Source organism: Heptranchias perlo, chromosome 40 (genome assembly GCF_035084215.1).
Source record: "Heptranchias perlo isolate sHepPer1 chromosome 40, sHepPer1.hap1, whole genome shotgun sequence".
Taxonomy (NCBI): Eukaryota; Metazoa; Chordata; class Chondrichthyes; order Hexanchiformes; family Hexanchidae; genus Heptranchias; species Heptranchias perlo.
The window spans coordinates 5,778,097-5,793,370 of NC_090364.1; positions in this window are offsets into that span (position 1 = coordinate 5,778,097).

Below are 15,274 nucleotides of genomic sequence, written 5' to 3' on the forward strand. Positions count from 1 at the left end.
TCTTAATGGAGTCCGCAGGCCCAGCAGCCTCTGGAACTTTGCCCAAGTGGCTATTCTTCACGTGTGGGTGTCAGGACACTATTCAACCAAGGGGAGCCTCATAGCTGAGCCTGATCCTCCACTCCTGATTCCGACACACGCACATTTCCTAGAATGGGCAACTGGATAAGCGATTAGGAGTTGAAACCGTGGCTGATTGTCCTTCTCACTCTAGGCCAGAGTTGTGGAATTATTTAATAAATATTCTATAATACCTGCTTTTAAATTATTCTTTTTTCTCCCTTTTTAGGGCCTTCTGTGCCATTTGTCACTTGACGGAGAACCTTCTCAACCTGTGAAAGTTTCCACTCCCAGTGGGTTTTAGGGCGAGTGTGTGGGGGTGGGAGATGGGGGGTGCTGGACAGGATGAGTGCAGAAAAACACTGCCGACACTGCCTCTGTTTTACTGTTAATGTCTGTCATTTCTGGATCAGAGGTTTCCACTTGCAGAACCTCATGTCTCAAAATGCAGAGAGGTTTCGAGCAGGTAAACAGTGAAAGATTGTTGCCAATGGCTGGTCAATTAGCAACAAGAGGGCATAGACTGCTGATTGGGTTAGATGAAGAGGGGAGTGAGGAGGCTCATGTGGAGCATAAACGCTGGTACAGACCAGTTGGGCCGAATGGCCTGTTTCTGTGCTGTACATTCTATGTAAAAAATGCACTTGCAGGCCTAAGTTTGAGGCCTGGAGTATTTTCACTCCTGGGCCGCGTCTGCCTGCCCGAAACGGGTGGGACGCGGCAGTTGACCAGTGGGTGGAAGGGGAAGTTTGGGCAGCCGGAGGTCGCGAGCTGGCACCGAAGGGAGTCCCGTCAGCAAGGAAGTGAATCATGGCGAGGGGGTCTCGTAAGGATGCCAACCCTCCAGGATTGCCCTGGAGTCTCCAGGAAATGACGATTAACCTCCAGGACACTGCTGCGAGCAACACCCAGGAGAAAAATTGTTTAAAAAAGTTTTCTTTGAACACTTTTGTTTACTAGTTATAAAAGTATCGGACATGGGAAAAACGGCTGTTGACTGACGATCAAGAATCATTCAAGTGGGTGATGAAGAGTCTGTTCGCTTTCTGATTGGCCGCAGGGCACCGCGAGGATGGGCGTGTTGGGCGGCCTGAGGCGGGAGAGTGGGGGGCGGGGTGGTTGGAGGCGGGAGGTCATGTGATGAAACCTCCCGGAACCAGAGTTGGCAACCCCTAGGGTCTGGTGGGAGGAGTTTGGGGCAGGGGAGGCCCTTGACATTCCCTGCGCAGGGGCCCAAAAAAAGTACCTCCCGGCCCCACAAAGGAAAGCTGTTCACTTACCTGGGAGGGTCTCCGTCCTGCCTGACAGTCGTCAACCGGAGGCAGAGCTGCAGCGACTTCCTGGTTCGAGCCCCAGTTAAAATACAACTGGGGTTCCGTTCGTGTAATGGGACCCGGTTTGCATCAGTTCACAAGGCTCCCGCCTGCTCCCTGCAGGCGCCTTGGTCACTGAGCAGTTAGAATCGAGGCCAGCGTAATTCCAGTGGGAATGGGGTAGTAAGTCTCAACGCTCCATTTTAAAGCCCTCCCTCCTTCCCCCCTCCGGGCAGATTGGGGTAAAGTAAATCTCCTCCCGTCTTCTTGGCCTTGCCTTTGATGGCTCAGGTGAGGTTCTGGACTGTTGGAGATGTGCGACTCTGATCTCTTCCAACCACAAGCCCGGCAAACAAGGCATCAATACTGAGAAGGGTTTCAGGATGTGAAATATGGTTCATCTTTTATAGGCTGCATTGTTTCCAGCATAGCAACAGAAAGCATGCAATTGAACACACATAGCGATAGACTCCATTACAGAACAGTAATAGAGAGCCTACACTCCATTACAGAACAATAATAGAGTCTACACTCCATTACAGAATAGCAATAGAGAGTCTACACTCCATTACAGAACAGCAATAGAGTCTACACTTCATTATAGAACAGTAATATAGAGCCTACACTCCATTACAGAACTGTAATCGAGAGTTTACACTCCATTACAGAACAGTAATAGAGATTCTAGACTCCATTATAGAACAATAATAGAGTCTACGCTCCATTACAGAACAGTAATATATTTGAACACAACACAGCAATAGAGAGTCTATACTGTAATACAGAACAGTAATAGAGAGCCTACTCTTGATTAAAAAACAGTAATAGAGAGTCTACACTCCAGTACAATACAGCAGTAGAGCCTACATTCCACTACACTACAATAGGAGTCTACACTCTAACATAATACAACAATAGGAAACCTACACTCCAATAATAAATGATGTGACAAGTGTTGTTCCCCAGGGATCTGTACTGGAGTCTTAGCTTTTCACCATATATCCATCAATGACTTGGATGAAGGAATAGAGTTGTATATCCAAGTTTGCAGATGACACTAAATGAAGAGGTACAATAAGTTGTGTAGATGGGAGCAGGAAGTTACAAAGATTAAGATTAAGTGAGTGGGCAAAACTATGGCAGATGGAGTTCAATGTGGGGAAGTGTGAGGTCATCCACTTTGGATCCAATAAAGAAAAATTGGGAATATTTTCTTAATGGTAAGAGTCCATGTGCACAGATCACTAAAAGCTAGTGCACAGGTACAAAAAGGAATCAAAAAGGCTAATGGAATGTTGGCCTTTATCTCAAGATGGTTGGAATACAAAATGGAGGAAGTTATGCTTCAATTGTACAGAGACTTGGTCAGATCCCATCTGGAGTACTAGTTTAGTTCTGGGCACTGCATCTCAGGAAGGATATACTGGCCTTTGGGGGTGGGGTACAGTGCTGATTCACCAGAATAATACCAGAGCTTAAAGGATTAAATTATGAGAAAAGGTTGCATAAACTTGGCTTGTATTCCCTTGAGTTTAGAAGGTTGAGGGGTGATCTAATTGGGTTGGATAATATGATAAAAGGATTCTATATAATTACAGGGAGGCAATTTCCCCTAGTGGGGAATCCAAAACAAACAGGTATAATCTTCAAATTAGAGTTAGACCGTTCAGGAATGAAATCAGGAAGCACTTTTTCCACACAGAAAAAATCTTGGAAATCTTGGACTCTCTCCCCCAAAATTGACAGATTTTTATTAGGTAAGGGTATCAAGAGATATGTATCAAAGGCGGGAAAATGGATTTGAGGTACAGATCAGCCATGATCTAATAGAATGGTGGAACAGGCTCGAGGGGCTGAATGGCCTACTCCTGTTCCTATGTTCCAATACAATACAGCATTAGGAGCCCATACACCAATAAAATACAATGTAAAAGATACTCATTTCAATCCCTTTTAACCCTGTGTTGCCCGGTGTTGAAGCCTTTCACTGTCATGAACAATTTGAACATTCTCGATTCTCTTCATAATCTTGAAAATCTCCAAAAAGGACCTGATTGCTCACGGAACACTTGAGCTAATGGTTAGAAGATGGTTTTTCCATTAAATGTCTTCCTCCCTACGGGAAAAACATTGTATTCCACTTGGTGTGTTTCTGATGTAACTGAGATCGGAAACACCATCGTGGACGTCACTGTGGCATAAGCAGAACTGTGTCATGCGTCAAATAGATGACCTTAGATATAGAGGATAATGTGTTCTTGAAATAACTGGAGTTAAGATGGAACCTGGCTTTGCTTACTAAGTTACAAGATAGAGGCCACGACCCAGCTGTCTACAATCCATGGCTTTTTGACCTGCAAATTAACCAAGACGCAAAAAGCTTTGTCCTAGGGCTAATCAGATATATAGTTGAAGCATTTATAGGTAATCAAAGCTTGGATGAGGTGTGAGCAGCAAGCAATTGAATGATTCCACACAAAGGTTGCGCCATTAAATCTTATAAATTTGAATGATAGTTCTTCATTCAAAGGCCTGTTGATATGGGAATTTATACTGCAGTCTCTCCTCAATAACTATAGTTCAGCTTGAGCTGAGTCTACTTTGAGAGGTGGAATCTGTGAGATGGACAGGAATATCAACTCACTTGTGCACCAACATCATGTCAGGAAGTCTATTAAACAGATTGTGCTTTCCAAAGGTCTTATAGATTTATTGGGTTGTGTCAGAAATAAGTTCTGAATCATATATTTAAACTCTTGCGGACTGATTTAATCTTTAATGTTTTCTAAGTATTTTTACCATCACTATTTTGCTGTGGTTTTCGTTCTCTGTGTAATTTTTATGATTTGTAAATAAATTTGATTTTTTAGTTTTAGCCCAAACATAAATTTCTGACAATGTGGTATTTGCTGTCTTTCAGAGTAGACAAGAAAGAATTCCAGGTGGTCTTAATAAAAAGACAATTGTTAGCCCTCTGGCATCCTATCGCACTCATTGGGGTTGATTTTGAAGTGGCCACTTCCAATGGGCGGGGGGAGAGGGTGGATCATTAATCCTCCCCCTGACCATACAAAAATCATTTAAAACCCTTTTTTTACTATCTTTATTTAAGTGCCTGCAGCGGTCCCTTTAAGGGTTAGGCCACCCATTGCTACTTGTATCAAGGACCTGCTGATGTCACAAGACCCCAATTTACACGAACGAACCGGTTTCCAGCAGGAGCCCGTTTCAAAGGCCCCCGCCGAAAGGGCGGTGACCCAGATGCCTGCGGCAATGGGGCGGCGAGTGCCGTTTTCATTGCACCACCATCCCATTCCCACCCGATGACTGGGGGTGGGGAATAGAAGTTAGCCCCACCGCCTGCATGAGTTTCGGTTCACAGGTTGGGGGAGAACTTGAATCATAATAGTCACACTCCTTAAAAAGAGTTAAACTATTGCAGCTAAATGACTCAATGTGAGGGCTAAGGTGTCAAAATACTTGCCTGAACGAGTTTCAGTATTGACTCAGACTGAGAGTCCCACATATTGGGTTAATGTTTTGGACAATTACCTCTCAGGGATCATATTTACTCATCTTTAAATAGAAATGACGTTGCCTCTAATTCCATAAAGAAGGAACGTATTCATCTAAAATACGTAATCATAAATGTCTGACAGTTTGGTGGCAGCCATTTTGTATACAGTGCCCTCTTCAGTGACATTGTGAATAGGGAGTCTACCCACAGCCCTCTGTTCCAATTCATGATGTCGCTCGGACAAAATCCTGGAACTCCCTTCCTAACAGCACTGTGGGAGAACCTTCACCACACGGACTGCAGCGGTTCAAGAAGGCGGCTCACCACCACCTTCTCAAGGGCAATAAAGGCTGACCCGTAGAATGATAAAAAAAAACAATGTCTCTGCTGTTAGCATTTGATGATGTAATGAAGACGAGATCCCACCGGAAGCGACTGCTACTGTGATGATGGTGAGTAAAGTTCACAGAACACACTGCTGTTTAAGATGTCACAGATACATTTGTGTGCTCTGTTCATTGTACTGCCTCCCTCAGCCTTGTGGCTCAAAAATACATCCTTCTCTGCATTATTTGCTGTCTTAATCTCTTGGAATGAATGCATGTGTTGAAAAACATGGAACAGAGCATCTTAAAAGTAATGAGTTAGTTTGAAGTGCAGTGACTGTTATTATGTGGACAAACACAGCCACCATTTTGCACACAGCAATAAGATAAATGACCAGTTAATCTTTTCTTTTTATTCATTCTCAGGATACGTCTGTCCTCTCAGGTGGACATAAAAGATCCCACGGCACTATTTTGAAGAAGAGAAGGGGAGTTCTCCCCGGTGTCCTGGTCAATATTTATCCCTCAACCAACATCATTAGAACAGTTTACCTGATCATTACATTATTGCTGTTTCTGGGATCTTGCAGTGCGCAAGTTTGCTGCCACATTTCCTACATTACAACAATGACTACACCTCAAAAAAGTACTTAATCAGCTGTAAAGCAAGTATAAATGCAAGTCCTTTCTTTACTTTGGAGTTGCTCGTTCCAGTTTCCACCACTGTGAATAATGAAACCATGGAGGTAGTTGACAAGACTCGATACTCAGCTCAGGTGCCTCTGAAGGAGCAATACGTCGTTGAATAAACTTGGCCAGAGGTATTATATGATCTCTTGATAAGAACGTGCAGAAGTCAAGAGTCTGACGAGTTTCTTAATATATATTAATGACTTGGACTTGGGTGTACAGGGCACAATTTCAAAATTTGCAGATGACACAAAACTTGGAAGGGCAGTAAACAGTGAGGAGGATAATGATAGACTTCAAGAGGATATAGACAAGCTGGTGGCATGGGCGGACACATGGCAGGTGAAATTTAACGCAGAAAAATGTGAAGTGATACATTTCGGTAGGAAGGATGAGGAGAGGCAACATAAACTAGAGGGCACAACTCTAAAAGGGGTACAGGAACAGAGAGATCCAGGGTTATATGTGCACAAATCATTGAAGATGGCAGGGCAGGTTGAGAAAGTGGTTAATAAAGCATAGGGGATCCTGGGCTTTAAAATAGAGGCGTAGAGTACAAAAATATGGAAGTCATGATGAACCTTTATAAAACACTGGTTCGGCCACAACTGGAGTATTGTGTCTTGTTCTGGGCACCGCACTTCAGGAAAGGGTGCAGAAGAGATTTACTAGAATGATTCTAGGAATGAGGGACTTTAGTTACGTGGATAGACTGGAGAATCAGGGGTTGTTCTCCTTGGAACAGAGAAGGTTGTGAGGAAATTTGATAGAGGTATTCAAAATCAAGAAGGATCTAGACAGAGTAGAGAGAAACTGTTCCCATTGGCGGAAGAGTCAAGAACCAGTGGACATAGATTTAAGATGATTGGCAAAAGAACCAAAGGTGACATGAGGAAAAACTTTTTTACACAGCGAGTGGTTATGATCTAGAATGCACTGCCTGAGGGGGTGGTGGAGGCAGATTCAATCGTGGCCTTCAAAAGGGAACTGGATACGTACTTGAAAGGAAAAAATATGTAGGGCTACAGGGAAAGGGCGGGGAGTGGGACTAGCTGCACTGCTCTTGCATAGAGTCAGCGCAGACTTGATGGGCCAAATGGCCTCCTTCCATGCTGTAACCTTTCTATGATTCTGACTTTTTAAAATCATTCAATTCTTGGGATAGTGGTGTCACTGGCAAGGCCGGCATTTATTGCCCATCCCCTAGTTGCCCTTGAGAATGTGGTGGTGAGCCTTCTTCACCATGATGGGGCAGTCCATGTGCTGAAGATGCTCCCACAGTGCTGATAGGCAGGGAGTTCCAAGGTTTCAACCCAGGGACGAAGAAGAAACTAAGAACCAAGATCATATTATACAAGAGTACAGCGTTCCTTTAATTACTCCTGGGTTCAATGCTTATGCCACTGGATTAATTCAGCCAGCATATGTCAAAAACATTATAAAATATCAATTCTTAATAAATCATACTTCAGCAAATGAACTGTTTTGATCTTTTCTCTTCATTGGCATACAAGTATTGCAAATTTAAATAGTTCTATAGAAATTCAGAGAGTGAGTTATAGGCAGGAATCGAATGGCGGGGTTTGGATAGTTTATATCTAGAATAATTGATCCTTGGAGTGTCCTAAAGATGGAAATTTAATTGAGGGGTTGAGATGGTTTATACAAAGAATAATGGGTATCTGGGAGTGGATTGCAGGCTGCAATCTAATTGAGGCTGTTGGATGGTTGATATATAAATAAGGGATGCTCGGAGGTGGGTTATAGGCTGGAATTTACCAGATGGTTTTGGACTGTTACAAGGTTCATTCTTGTGATTTCGGCCATCTGTGGGGCTCAGTGACTGCTACCTGGTGATCGGCGCTCTCCCCCTCTCCCTCTGGAATTGGATGTCTGATACTAATCCTGTCCCAGTACATGAAATAATTTAGAAATCCAATTCATCAGGAATAATCCTCACCATTCAAAAATGATGAATATATAGCACTGAAATGATGTTGAAATTAAATATGAAGTGAACTTTAATCAAATGCTGTTAAATATTACATTAACCTGACGATGGCCTGTTTGGTTATCTCGCTCTATTTGTTTTTTGTGAATGATCTCCCTGCGTAAATGGTATGTAATTTTTTCATTTAGACCTTTTTCAAAGACAGAAAACGGCAAACTCCACAAAGATCGGATATCAGGGTCAGACGTGGCGCAGAGAAAATAATAAAAAAATCATTGAACGATAGAAAAGTGATAGGTTCTGTTTTTCAAATCTAAATAGAACATATAGAACATATAGTGACTGGTCTGAATAGAACATATAGAACAGTCACTGAGATATTTCGATCTCTGCACGCCCCATACCTCTCTAAATACATACAAAATAATTAAATATAAACGAAATCTTCTCAGCACATGGCAAATTGACCATATTAACTATAAACAATTATCGTTAACATTCGCCTACCTAACTTTGTAAAATTTGCAAGATTTCTGTTAAATCAATATGATTGAATGACAATTTAATTAGATTTTATAATTCGGAGCTGTAATTTATTCAAGTTTAGAATGAACAACGACTCTATCTTTCTAACTACCTATCTAGGTCTCTGTTTATACGAGACCACGGAATAATGGAGCTCTGAGCGAGGGGAGAGTACAAGGTTAATTATGTATCCATTTTCAGCTTTTCGTTGAAGTTTCGGATCCGAGGCAGGACATCCCATTCAGAGTCGCCTCGCTGACCATAGGTGATTAAACATAGTCTCTCGGATGTGCTACATTTCAGGGTAATCACTTTTTATCGAAGGAAGGTTTCAAGGCTTCAATGTGCCAACAAATGGGCAAGTATGGGACCAGGTGTAACGAAATCGCAAACTGGTTCTTTACGAACGATATTATGCATCACACCCGGAGAAAAATCTGCCACATTGGCGGAACATGGTTATTTTGTTGTATTTTGTTCCCGTTTAGTCGAGATGCAATTTTAAAGAAAAAACAAACTCGCCTTTTGCGATTTACAGAGGGACAGCAAATTCAACCTTTTACGTCTATTAAGCTCCTCCTAAATTTTAATAATTTAAGAAATGGGTAAAAATAAAAGGGAAGGCAGCTGGCGAGTGTTAACAAAGCTCACTCAGCTGCCGGTTCCGAAATTTCCGCTCAAATTAATCCAACGGGATTAGGCAGAGCAAAGTGCAACTCCTTTCAATTGTAAATAAAATCTGCTTCTTTTTTAGTCTTTAAAAGTTTCTCGAGTCTGTTTGTAAACAATTTGGCTTTACAAACACACACGCTAAATAGATAGCTTGGATTCCGCTGTTGGCAAATACCAAATATTCTGTGATATTTACATTTTATACACGAATGATTACTTTCCAGCTAAGACTGATAGTACGTGAAAGTGACAGAGATAACAGAATACACACCGAGACTCATAAAATCGGATTTTAAATACGTATTTATTCGGAGTGCCATTGTTTTGAAAATAAAACCGAATAGATGTTTTCAGTCTCGAGGCCAAGAGCTGTTTTAAAGAATCCAAACGGACCCCATCCCACCTCACCGCCTTTCCAAATCCACTCCTAAAATGACCATTAAAATCACTCAACGCAATATCTAACCCACGGTAGGATTAGTCCCATAATATGCTTTTAAGGCCATCAGAATAATCGCCCTTTCAACCAATTGCCTTACATCTTAAGTATATTACACGGTGCAGAACATATATAGGTGCAGATTAATCAGACATCAAATGGTTTTGTACAAATTCTCCTAAAACGTGCCCTGGTTTTGTGATTGTAGGTGACTGAAATAAAAGGGTGGGGGGACACAATGCGCTTCTCTTACTTAAATTATTTATTAGCCAGAGATAATCTTCTCCAAAGGGAATGACTTTCAGCGATGCTACTAGGAAAGGAATTCAAAAGAAGAAATAATTTAGGAAATCCCCTCCCTCCAACAGTATTTTTAATCAGAGTATAGATGTCAAACTCCAGATGACAGAAGGGAATAATCGATTAAAGATTTTGAAGCTAAATATATATATAAAATCAGAAGAATATGAGACTTTAAATTCCAACCCAGCAAAAATTAATTCGAAATGTATGGTTAATCTACATTAATGTGAGACACGCAAACCTATGGAAGAAAGCATTTTGTAGTTTAATTGTTCCACATTCACTCACTGCATTTTATTCATAGACAGCCTAGGCCCATAGTGTAGGACGACCCCAAGGCTTGAAAACAGTGTGAATGAGATGATTGCAAATCAGGAAGTAGTAGTTAGGCGGTCATAAAATTATTACAAAGTGACTGAGTTTGAATCCGAAATCTTTGCTTCCATTACACACGGACAGATTCATTGTCGTCTGCATTCCCTTTTTGCTCAGGTTTAAAGTGCACGCTGCGGTTGAAACCTCCCTTTGCAATAATGCCAAGGCCCCGTTTGACTTTGTAAAAAATTGGCATGCCCTTGCTAGGTGCATCCTTCATCTTTTAATCATTTACAAGAGGACTGGGCACAATTATGGTAGAAAGCGTCTTTGATTTTTGGAAATAGTGTTTAGTGATTTGAATGAATGTGCTATTTTAAAGCTGCTGAAAGGGGGTGAAGGAGGGATTATAAAATGTCAGAGTCCAGTACATAGATTAATATAATTCACATAGATTAATATAATTCATGGATCAATCAGAGTTTGCACCGATGATAATGGAACATGAATTCTAAAATTATAAACTTTTAAACGAAAACGCTTGTTAGAATAATTTATAGACAGGAACGGGGAAGGAAAGCGAAACGAAATAATTGCTTGATACTTTAGATGGAGTAAGTTGCAATCTTTGTTTCTGGGCTGTTCTTGATCTGAATTCTAATTCCCAGATCCCCAATCATAGCAATCGCACCCTGCCAACTGTTATCGTTTGATGATATGTGTCCTTACTGCGGAGCCCATGGCGCAACGAAAAAAAAATCATAAAATAAGATTTTTTTAAAAAATGGTCTGAACGAACGAGTGCTCAGAAACGGACAATCTTATTTCTAAAAGCCTTTATGGAAAGGCGCCGAGAGAGGAGGTCCGCGTTATTGGTCGATATTTCTAAATGGATCTTTGTCGTTTACAGAAATATATAATAAAAAATTGGCACGTTATAAGATAACGTTCTAGAAATTCGATAAAAATGTAACAGCTCATCTGCAAACCGCGGAAAGAAACATCACAACAGCCTTTCATCTAGCGAAAAAAGCAGACGGTAGCAACGGCGTATGCAACGAATCATTATGCCGTTCCATAATAATATCACAGATCGCCAAATTAATTATTTGCGACTCTTTCCAAGACAGCAGAGGCAGACTGACCTGTGCAGGTGCCCCAAGGTATCCCCTGCTAATTTCTTGAATTGTTCTTTCCTTATCTCCATAACTTCGCCAATACCTTCGATATGTTTTTATATGCAGATCTCCTTAAAGAATTCCAGTTCCAATCATCACGGAGCTTAAAGCCGGCCGGAATATTACAAGACTCTCAAGAAGTTTTCTAAAGTGACCTTTTTTTTTTTGCCAGTGTCCTTGGCGTTTCTATTGATTTATGGCACAGGAGAAATAGCGCGCTCCCTGGACCAAACTGTAAAATAGATACATGTTTTTACTTGCTGCAGCCCACATGTGATCAAGATACGTTGGGTTGATCCGTAATATCACGGATGAGCCTTGTTCGGGGTGGGAAGAGGCGGTAATTCCTTTGGGTGTCCTTGCCCCCGAGTGTGCATGGGATGTTTGATCAGAGTTGAGGGAGAGCCTCTTGAGCCGAACAGCCCAAGTGAAGTTTGCAAAGCGAGTAATTCAGCACCTCTGCTGGTGGACAGCACCCGCTGCGCATCTCAGCACCATGGCCAGCTCACGTTCCTTTACTCCTCCTCTCCTCCTCCTGAAACTTTTCACACACGGTGGGAGTGTCAGGCGACTCCTGCGCAGGGGCGTGGGCTTAGCTTTAAACTTTAAAGCGTTTGCTTCCCACGGTCCAACCGCTTGCCGTTATCTGCCATCCCTCATTGCTTTGAGGGACCCAACGCAGCTCTTCATTGGTTGCCTGCCCTGCCAGTCAATGCTAGCTAGTTGGATTGAATCCAATCATTCTTGGTTTCTTAAAGTGGATGCTATGGTAACCAACTGAGATTTGATCATCTTAACTGATGGGAACATATGGTCACACAATGCAAGCTGGTAATGTAAAGCAATGCACCTATCTATCCATCTAGACATGGAGAAAAAAAATTCGCTTCTGGGCGAATCCAAAACTAGGGGTTATAAATAATCACTAATAAATCCATAAGGAATTCAGGAGCAACTCCTTTACCCAGAGAGTGGTGAGAATGTGGAACTTGCTACCACAAGGAGTAGTTGAGGGGAATAGCATAGATGCATTTAAGGGAAAGTTAGATAAACACACAGCGGAGAAAGGAATAGAAGGATATGCTGATAGGGTTAGATGAAGTAGAGAGGGAGGAGGCTCCTGAGGAGCATAAACACCGGCATAGACCAGTTGGGCCGAATGGCCTGTTTCTGTGCTGTAAATTCAATGTCTATCTATGTTTCTATCTATCAAGACACTTCCCACTCACCCATATTCTATGGTTTGCCATTAATTACTCAGTCTGGTATATTTGATGCTGGAAATAAAATTCTATTACTGCACAGCTTGTATTTTAGTCGATATTATTATACACGTACATAGGACTTTAATACCTCTCTGGTTTTTATAGGAAACCATTTTCAACTCTCCTCAGATTTTGTCCATCATGTTAACATTCCCATTACAAATAGCAACTCAATGCAATTGCATTCTCGGAGAAGGGTAGCTCATGTGCATCCCTGCCCAGCTACTCCCTGCACGTATGGCCACTGTGAGCAAAACACCCTGACCCTGAAACATGCAACACATATACCAATGTGTACACCTGTGATGGACAGGGAACTACAGTCACATTCCTAATCATAAGAAAGTTTATGGCCTTGGTATTAACCCCCCACCCCCCATGACGGGCGGGAGAGGGTCGGTGGGAGGGGGGGTTAAAGAGTTAAATATGGGGATGCCAACAGACCACACAGACTCCCGCTGTCTTTTTTATGGTGGTGGATATCGGGGTGTCTGAGTGTCCTGCCGTGGAGAGCTGGGACACGACATTAACATAGTTAAGTCCACAGTGCAATTGGGAGCCTGATTTAAAATTGACTGTCGCTGCACAGGTTTCCCAGGCCTCGGGAAACCCGGAGGTGAACGGGAGGCAGGAGTTGGCAGCTCCTCAAAGTAAGTGCCTTTTTCAGCACTCCATGTCGGCCAGGAGGAGCTGGAGTGCTTCCCCCAGGATCCTCAAGGAAGTCTTCGGCCTCCCCCAGCCCCAATCGTCAGCCTCCCCCCCTCAGCCCTCACGTTTGCCGACCTCTCCCCCCCTCTCTATGGATGACTTCTCTCCTCTCTCCCGATTGCAGGCTCTCTCTCCCTCCGGATTGCGAGCTCTCTCTGACCTCCCGGTTGCCGGGGATCGTCCTCAAGGATCCCCCGCTCTGGTCTCCAGCTGCTGTTGTTCTCTCCCACCCACTGGACAGGCTGTCCATTTGGCCGGACGCCTGGTGGCAAACGGAACCAAAAAATGCTGATGAGGTCCTGCTGTTAAGTTCAACAGAACCTCTGTGACCCCGGCCTTGCCAGGTTCTTCGGCCATTTTCAGCCTCCCCGACTACCCGTAAATATTGGGGCACTAATGTTTTAATATTGTTGCACGGTAGTCAGTAAGTCAGTTTAAATGTCAGGTAACATGTTAAGGATGGATATATGTTAATTCCAGGTAATGCTAATCAGGTGAATTTGTGATTTCAATTACTGGTCGGTACCAGAAACAGTGCATTTCAAATGTTGCTGTTTGCAGATTGACAGACTGTGCAATAGACAAATTTAATTTCCTTGATTGCATTAAAGGGACATGGTTTGTAGGAAGGTGATAATGCCTTGTCCTTACTACCCCACTTCACAAGGTGTGAGAATTGACTTCATGGATGGTTTTTTGACATATTGATCTGATACTGTGGTATTTTCGACCTGACAGAGGAGATTGAAAAATTTTGAGGGCATTACATGTGATCTCCTGCGTACTGTATACTGTAATCTTTGATGAGTCACTCCACACATGGCACATTGTAAAGGCACAGATTTGGGATTACATGGGACTTGGTTTGCATATGGAAACTGCCGTTTCACCTTGAACACAAGACAGACAGTGTTTGGAGAAAGTCCAGAATTGAACGAGCATTACCTAACCAGTATTCCTCATTTACCTCATCTATTTTCATAGAATCATAGAATAATACAGTACAGAAGGAGGCCCGTCATGCCTCTTTGTCCAATTAGTTCCACTCACCTCCTCTCTCCCCACAGTCCTGCAAATGTCTCCTTTTCAAGTATTTATCCAATTCCCTTTTGAAAGTTATTATTGAATCTGCTTCCACCGCCCTTTCAGGCAGCGCATTCCAGATCATAACAACTCGCTGCATAAAAATATTTCTCATCTCCCCTCATTATTTTTAATCTATGTCCTCTGATTACTGACGCTCCTGCCAGTGGAAACAGTTTCTCCGTATCTACTCCATCAAAACCTCCCATAATTTGAAAACCTCCTTTAAATCTCCCCTTAACCTTCTCTGCTCTAAGGAGAACAATCCCAGCTTCTCCAGTCTCTCCACATGACTGAAGTCCCTCATCCCTGGTACCATTCTGGTGAATCTCTTCTGCACCCTCTCCAGGGCCTTGACATCCTTCCTAAACTGTGGTGCCCACAAATGGACACAATACTTCAGCTGAGACCTAACCAGTGATTTATAAAGGTTTACCACAACTCCCTTGCTTTTGTACTCTATGCCTCTATTAATAAAGCCAAGGATCCCGTACGCTTTTTTAAACAGCTTTATCAACTTGTCCTGCCACCTTCAAAGATTTGTGAATGTGAACCCCCAGGTCTCTCTGTTCCTGCACTCCCTTTAAAATTGCACCATTTACCATGTGCCTTTTTATACTTTTCAACCTTGGTGATCTTCTCTGTTGGATCTTGGTCTATCACTTTGGTTTCTGAACTTTTTAAAAAAATGTGAAAATTCCAGAAGAGGAAATTAAAAAGGAATTTCTGGCACCCTGAGATTTAAAACCCATCACTGGGCATATTTAAATGACTAGCTCCCTGGATATTTTGGCAGTGAAAATAATAAAAAGAACCTAATAAATCTGTATTGATATCAGCATCTCTCTAAGGCAGTAACCATGGGTAACTGCAACACCCTCACCATTGGCTGTTTCCAGATTTAAATATATTCATAGTTACACCAGCAG